The sequence below is a fragment of the Cavia porcellus genome, unplaced genomic scaffold (genome assembly GCF_034190915.1).
Source record: "Cavia porcellus strain 051 isolate PalLab524CR breed Dunkin Hartley unplaced genomic scaffold, mCavPor4.1 scaffold_4, whole genome shotgun sequence".
Taxonomy (NCBI): Eukaryota; Metazoa; Chordata; class Mammalia; order Rodentia; family Caviidae; genus Cavia; species Cavia porcellus.
The window spans coordinates 47,979,827-47,988,329 of NW_026947487.1; positions in this window are offsets into that span (position 1 = coordinate 47,979,827).

Genomic DNA, 8,503 nt, shown 5'->3' on the forward strand with positions numbered 1-8,503 from the left:
TTAGAGTAGGAGAGCATGCTAAGAAATAACTCAATCAATAAACATTTTCATGTGGGATAAAGTGGCTTTGTCAGAGGTATTGGTCCATGAGGGACAAGTGATTTAATTCTCGCCTCCTTGGCCCTGAGAGATGGGAGATTCTTTATGGTAGGTGTGGAATGAAGAGGCTGAGTTTCCTAGTATGGGTGAAGAAGCAGGCCTTGGGGGAAAACATTTGGGGAACTTAGAAACCAAAGGTAGCAAAACTCTTTATATAACTGGTGATTCATGCATGGCCTTTTATGTCCTAAGAATTAAAACCTAGGTTACAAAGTGAAGCATATGTTACATTAACTCAGCATTTTGGAGAATAACATCTGACACTGGACATTAAAAATCCCCGCAAGGCAGGGTGTGGTGCTGGATACCTGGAAATCTCAGCACTTGGGAGGCTGAGGCAGGAGGATCACTGAATGTTCAAGGCCAGTCTGGCCTACATAGTGAGTCTAGGACAGTCTGAACTATGTAGTGGGATCCTGTCTCATAAAAGAAAAATCCCTGGCATGACAAACATATTACTTTGAGATTCTAGAGGGATTTAATGAATAAATGTAACATTTAAACACATTCCTAAGAGCCTGGCCTAGCTTCATTTGATAAACTAGAAAAGCTGCCTGTTAATGGTTTTGTTCCAGTTGGCTGGGCTTGAAAACATCTTAATGCATATTTACTCAGTCTTGGGAGAGTCGGAGTAATAATTTTGGGTACATTTGGAAGCCCAGTTTAATGCGTGTATCTGAAAGCTTTAAAAACGATTACTACACATCAGTTACATAAATTTGAGTTCTACATTCTGTCCCTCTACCCCTGCCTCATTGCAAACAGCTCTTTATGTTCTTGATATCGATAAATAGTGTAATTTGTCTTCGAAGAAATTTGTACAGTATGAAGCGAGTTAATAAAAATCATAATAATCATGCAGTTTCAAAGTGAAATATTGTGAATATAGGGCTTGAGAATATCTGCACGGATAGAAAAGAATTAATTCCTATCCTCTGTATCTGTGACTTGCGTGTTAATTACTTTTAAATGTACGGTCCACAGGGAAGATTGTTTTGGCTTGAAAATGAACAGCACTTTTCATAGTCTGATTCCGGGCTGATACATTCAATTTCACAAGTCTGTATTAGATTTCCTTTGTGATAATGAGAGCTGGGGCAAATTGGATGTCATAGTCACTGCCTTTCCAGAACTTTCTGCTTTGTTCCCCAAGAAAAATCCTATAGGGACAAGTTTTGTCTGTACACCTCTCCCTTGCATTCCTTTAGGTTTTATCTTGCCACTCTCTCCAATCCCTCCAGACTTTTTGTGGGTATCTGAGACCCAGTACAACTCCAGCTGTCAAGGATCATCAGGTGTCCAAGTCACAAAAATGCTTTTTGCTCCGAGGGGTCATGTAGGTGGGGAATGGTGGCTTAAGTAAGTAGGAGTAGGTTTTGTTCTAGGGTCAGTACCTCTAGGCCAGCTGCTGCTGGGCTTCAGGGGTCCCACGCTGCCAGGGCTGGTGTCTCTGCTGTGCTGGGGTCCTTCTGTCCTCGTCTCTATGGCAGCCACAGGTGACCCTTCCCACTGCAGTGTGCTCGTGAGTTGCAGATGGGCAGCATATGCTGGCCCCTCCCCTCTGAACAGTCAACTTGCTGAGGTCTTCACTGTATTAGTGTGCGCCGCCTCCCCTCTGGCTCAGTCTTGATGGCTGAAGAAGGTGGAGGGATGGGAGCAGGGAGCGGTGCCAGGAGCATCTGTTGCTTTGACACCAGGCGTCCTACCCCTATCCGCAGGCTGTGTGTGACCTGGAACAGCCGGTAGGGTGGCAGAATGTAAGCTGAGAATGCTATTCTGTGACCTTCAGCGACAGTTTTCTCTATTGGATGGCATGGACTCTGAGGTGGTGGCCTCCATGCTCCACTGGGAGGGTACAGAGCAGTGCAAACTCCGCCTCCTGTGCCTGCTGCATGTAATTTAAGTTCCTCTCTTTTAAATGTTATAATAGAGACATGAAAAGGAAGTTTTGTACCCTGTGATCATTCACTATATTATGTATTTTGTATGTTTCCTGAGATGATTTCTTTTTACTCACTGAGGCCCAGGTAAGCCAGGAGGTTGGACACCCATGCTTCACAGTCACATTAATGGAACACTGCCCAGGCTCTACTGGGATCCCCTGAGAGATTTCTACTTCCATGAAGACTCCTAGGACTCTGTCCCATGGACACCCGGCTGCTCCTAGGTGGAGGATGAGAACCTGAGGTTCTAGCTGAGGTGGGAACAGGACAAGGGAAGTGGAAAGGAGTGTTGGGTTAAGCAGATTATGCTCCTGGGCCTTACTAGTTAGGAGTAGACCACCAAGCCATTGGGGAACAGGAGGCTACAGAGGTCAGCAATTCCCTGCAGACTGGTTTAGCTCTCCCCTGCCCATTGTATTTACCCAAACAGGCCCATGGGCTCCGGGAGACACATAAACCTCATGTCACTTTTGATTTCATTTTATTCTCACGTATCATACAATAGAAAAAATATGAAAAAATCAACTCACAGCCTCATTTCCTTAAAACCATGTCGTCATATGTCAGTTCCTTTTAATTCTTATTATTGACATGTATTTAAAAACAATTGAATACCAATTTTTCACTTAACGTTTTCCATAACTCTTTTCACTGACTGTCATTTTGTTCTTGATGCCTGTCTACACTCTCTTCAATGACTCTTTCAAAGGGTTGGAATCAGCAGTCCAGCTTAGCGGCTTTATAGTGTTCCTTGGCACAGTGAGACGTAAAGGGTCATTATGTCTGTGGTCGCAAAAGGATACAAGCATAGCTATTATTTAAAAAACCTGTTCTTTTTAAACTTCTCTGGTTTAGAAGAGTGGAAATGTGATTTCTTAAGAACTCATTCACAGTGATTCATAATTATCAGTCCTTCAACTCACATCCCTGTTATGGTTGGTGCATGTGTCAACTTGAGCTGTTTAAAGAAGACTCAGCAGGGAACCAGGGCTCTCACTTTGTAAATATCCTCATCCTGTGCAAGAGGAAGGCACAGAGGTTTTTTCAGTGGTAACCAGCCCTGGGGGTGGGCTGGGGGAGGGCAGCCTGCATACAGTATAAGAGAGAAGAGGCTTGCTATGCCCTTCTCTTTGCTCTGGCTGCTGCCTTGAAGTGTTGCCCTAGTATCACGCCACCCTGCCTTGGAGCCAGTTGGTTATGAACTGAAACCTCCACACACTGTAAAATAAATAAACCTTTCCTTCCTTCATTTTGAGTGTCAGGTATTTTGTCCCAGCAATGAGAGAAAAGTAAAAGTAACCAAGACAATCTCAGAAGCTTTGACATGCAAGTTATGTTTGTATTATATATCCTAAACTTCTCCTTCAAATTTTAAATGATACCATTTCTCTTATTATACATAAGCAAATATATATATATATATATATATATATATATATATATATATATGTATTCCTGGAAAAGACAACAATAATCTTGCAGTATTAATTTTCTCCTATAACCTACGTAACACTAACCAAAATTTTAAATGCAATACATACGATCTAGAGAATTTTTAATATCTCTAGATATTTACCATTTAGTTGATATTTATGATTTGTCACTATTGGATTAAATAATTAGGAGTTCAATTTTGGGCAAAAGATTAAATAGTTGCAAGTTCAGTTTTGGCAATTTTGTAAATTCTGAAAATTTAAAATTAACTTCTTATATCACTTTAAATATATCCAAAGGAATTTATGTAACTCATAGTTAGAATAGCCAATCTATTTTTAAGGAAAGTTTTGCCTTCAAATTTGGGAATTTTGCAGTAATTTCCTTTCTATTTGGATTCATATTTTAATTTCCCACTATATAATTTTCTTCTTGTGTAATATAGTGATGTAAAACACACATTTCATTTATCTGTAGATGAACATTATATAGTCTAATGGTGTGGTCAGTCTACAGGATGTAAATTCAGACTTTGGAGCACCACTTTTTATTAGTATATGTTTATAATAAAAAATAATTAGAGAATGCATATTTGTTTTTACTTACCCTTTCTCACCCAGTTGTCCCCTCCCCAACTATTCTCAGATTCCCTTCTCATCTCCACAAAATGTTCCTCCCTATGTTTTAGTTCCTTCAGTTATCAAAGGGGTTATTATTATATTGAATAATAGAATATTGTGGGGACTAAATGAATTCATAGGTGTAAATAACTTAGAGGAAATCCTGGAACACTACAAGCATAATGTAACTGTTTTATTGTTAGGGTGAGACAGAGATCAGTATTTATTTTCTTCCTCTTTTTTAATATATTTAATTGCTGATAAACATTGTTCTCTAAAGAGGCAGATGGCTATGGAAAGACTTTTGGTATATCTTAACATCAAGTTTGAACTCCAACTCACATGCAAAAAGATAAAAATCTCATAACAGTCTACATGAGTCACTTTTTTACCACTGGGACAGAATACCTGACCCTTTCAACTAAGAGGAGAAAATTTTTGCAGACAGTCTTAGTAGATTCAGCACATTGTTGCCTGGTTCCAAGGCAGAAATGCCTGCCAGAATGGCATGGAGGAGAAAAGCTGTCTCACCACATGACAACCAGGAAGAAGAAAGAAAAGTGTGGCTCTGGGAACTGAAATACCCCCAATCCTTGCCCCTTTAACCAGGCCCCACATCTGAACATGAGATTTTGGAGGAACATCTTCAAGCTGAACAACAACATTCCACCACCAGTCTCCAAAAGGTTCATGTCCATCTCAATATTCAAAAAGCATTTAGGCCATCTTTGACAGTAACCAAATTCTTAATAGTTGCAGCATTGCTGAAAAGTCTAAGTCCAAAGTCCCCTCTGAGACTCAAGGCAAAGTGTTAGCTGTGAGTCCTGAGAAAAACAAAAAAACCTAAAATTAAATGCTTCCATTGTTTGATGAAGGGCTAACAATATCAGGCCAGCAGGACAAGCATTAAATTCTGAGGCTGTAAATCCAACCCTTGGGGTAGAATCTGGTGAATATAAACTCCAATGAGCTTGCACAACCCTTCCCCTATGCCCTTGCTGGCTGCAGCCCATGTGGCCTCTCTATCAGGCTGGCTTTGCTCATTGCATAAGGCTTTCCTCAGCAGAAGTCCACCTCTGCCTCCACTGCACTTTCAGCTTCAAGAATTGCCTTATTATCATCTTGTGGCACAGACGGTGACTCCATCATGTATTTTTTGCCTGGCTTCCCAGGCCTTCTAAAATTTGTGTGGAAGGCTCAGTGACCCCATAGCTTTTGCATTCTGCATGCATGGGAAATCAGCACCACATAGATGATACCAAGATCAGCCATCTGCTTGAGTGATAGCCAGATCTTCTCAGATGAAGGCTATAGCATCTTTTGACTATCAGCACTGCTGAACTCAGGGGTACACTTCCTTATTCAGTCCTGAATGAGAAGGCATCACCAGGAATCTCTTCTCAAATGGAAGATTTTCAGTTTGGCACCCGTGAGCCTGAGATGGGTGGGATTTTCTAGGATGCCTTCAACACATCTGTTTACTTGTCCCTATATAAAGTATTTTGCAAAATGCTAATCTTTTAAACAACTATTTTTTGCTCTAACTTTTAAATTATGTTCTTTCTGACAAAACTATATCTGACCATGGTTTGGAAGTCTTCAGAAATACTTTGTAGGTGGAGTTTGGGAAGATGTAGAGATGCAAAGATTTTCAAATCACTCAGCTTTGCTCTTTGTTACTGATTCTCACTTTAAATCAAATTAAAAGAAGTCAGGAATACTCATGCCATCGCCTGAATATTAGGCTATCTTGAAATTTCCTCTTTAAGATTAGTAAATCTGTCACTCTTAATCTCAGTCTCCCTCTAAGTCTTAGGACATGGGCAAAACACAGACTGACAAGTTTTCTGCTAAAGCATAACATACATGACTACTAGTCCAACTGTGAATGGAGTTCTTGTTCCCAGCTAAAACCTGGCAGTTTTCTCTCCATATTTCTACATTTTGGTCTTCTCAGCTCTGACCAGTATTTTACATCAAGCACATTTCACAACATTCTAGGACTTCTCTGGTTTGCATCTCTACATCTTCCCAAACTCCACCTACAAAATATTTCTGAAGACTTCCAAACCATGGTCAGATACAATCACAACCACCCCATCCTTGTATTAATTTAGTTCATCAGTCATGTTTTTTTGCTGCTGGGATACACTTTCAACTTAAAGCTGGAGGATTTATGTTAGCTCCTAGTTTCGGTGGGTGCAGTCCATGGTTGCCTGCCTCCATGGTAGAAATGACATGGCAGAATAACTTGGTGGAGCAAAGTTGTTCAACACATGGCAACCAGGAAGCAAAGAGGAAAAGCAAGATCCAGGTGCTAGAATACATCCTTCCAAATCACACTTCCAGTATCACCCTGCTGACCAGGTTCCACCTCCAAATGTAAGAATTTTAGGGGACATTTTAGATGTAATGCATAACATGGTTTATCATCAAAATTTTTTTCTATGCAAAAGTTCACAACTCAATGGAATACTTTTTCAGTTTTGTTGAAAACAAAAAAAAACCTTGGAAATATTGATCATTCAAGATGTCTCTGTAACTGAAGTAATTCACTATTTCAACTTCTGGGAAATTATCTACTAAAGGATTTAATAGAACTATCAAATAGCACTTACAGTCTGTTATTCTTCACTTAGAGATTCAAATTTAATTTAGTGTCCTCTTAAAGGCTGGGAAAATAAAAACATGGGGTAAATTTTCTTGGTGTATCCTGACTAATAAAATTTTAAATCAGTTTGAGTATGGCTAAATTTATATACAATAAGGTTTATCAGTTTTAAATGCATAGTTCTGTGAATTTAACAAATATATAAAGTTGTGTAGCCACCACCAAAGTCATAGTGCAGTGCATCTTCATTACCCCAACAGGTTCTGTCATGAACTATGGCAGTTCAACCCCTCCACAGATTCTTCAGCCCTGATTGTTTTTTTGGTACTGTTGTTTTATTCCAGGGGGCGTTGTTTAAGGAAAGAAATGAAATTTTTGGTTATATGGTTAGCGGTGCTTAACTTTTAAAAAAATCCGTAGAGTGTTTCAGAAAGTTATTATGCCATGGGTGCTCAATGAGTGTTGTTGTTTACATCCTTGTCGTCATTTATTACTGTTAGTATCTTCTCATATGAGCTGTTTTATTGGGCATGAAGTGCACCTTATTTTGGTTTAAATTATGCAATCATTTTATGATGTGGAACTTTTTTTTCATGTACTTATTTGTCATTGCATTGTGGTTGTTTTCTCTAGCTGCCAATATTTTCTGAATTATCCACTGAAATAACTTTGATTATTTTTAATTTGGTTGTTTGATTTATTACTGAGTTGAATTCTTTGTATGTTTTAAATCAATTAGTTTATAATGTATTATCTGACAATGTTTGGATATATTTAAAAATGTTGTAACTACAGATTGATCTCATTTAATTAATAAGAAAATTCCTTGAATATTTCTTAACTTACAAAGCAAAGGCCTTTTTTGAACTAAGCCAAATGAGATTTTTCTGTCAGAAAAAAAATCTGGCTGCACTTTCTATTGCAACAAATATATTAATGTGGGTCCTGGTGCTGAATCATTCCATCTGAATTATGGTTTTAAGATAGATAAAGTTCAGCCCTTTGCCATAGCTTTGTATATTTTGAGGAAAAACCTCATTGTCTTCTATTGTCTAAGGATGCTCTTGTTCCTTCTCAAGCCCTCTTGGGAGTGCCCTCAGAGGGCAGTGGTTTCCCTGAATAAAGAAAGAGCTGTTAGGTAAACACAATGTCTTCAGCATCAGCCTACTTTATATTAATTTTATATCCAACATATCCCACACAGCTCAACTACTCCATTTCTTTTTGTTTTGATCTCTCTTTTTTTTTTCATTTCTTTTCTTCTCCTTTCCTTCCTTCTTTCTTCTTCCCTCCTGTGACAGGGTCTCTTTAAGTTACCCACTCTGATTTAGAATTCATGACCCTAGCACCTGAGCCTCCCTAGTAACTGAGACTACAGGCATGTGCCACACTGCCAGCCCAAGCTCCTCCATTTCTAAATGGTTAAATGAGAACAGGACAGGGAAAGATCAGATTCTTTTCTCTCCTATAGGAGTATGAATTGTTTGTTTGGTTTTCTGGGTTTTTCCCTCTGGAACAACGTGTCATAACAGGAATAGGAATGATGAGAAGGCATTCCTTTGGTGAGGGAAGAATCCTGGCCACGGAACAGGAGGTGGTAAAGGAGGATCTAGGATAACTGAAGCCCTGGGCATTTCAGGCAGGGCAGTTTTTGGGAAGCATACACATGAAGATTGAAGAAATGGATGCTGGTTGTCTGTCCATTCCCACATATCCCTTCAACAATTTCTTGATCTCGCATGGGTACTAATACTACTGTTTAAAGCCTGTTGTTCAAGACTTACAAGGTTTCTGAA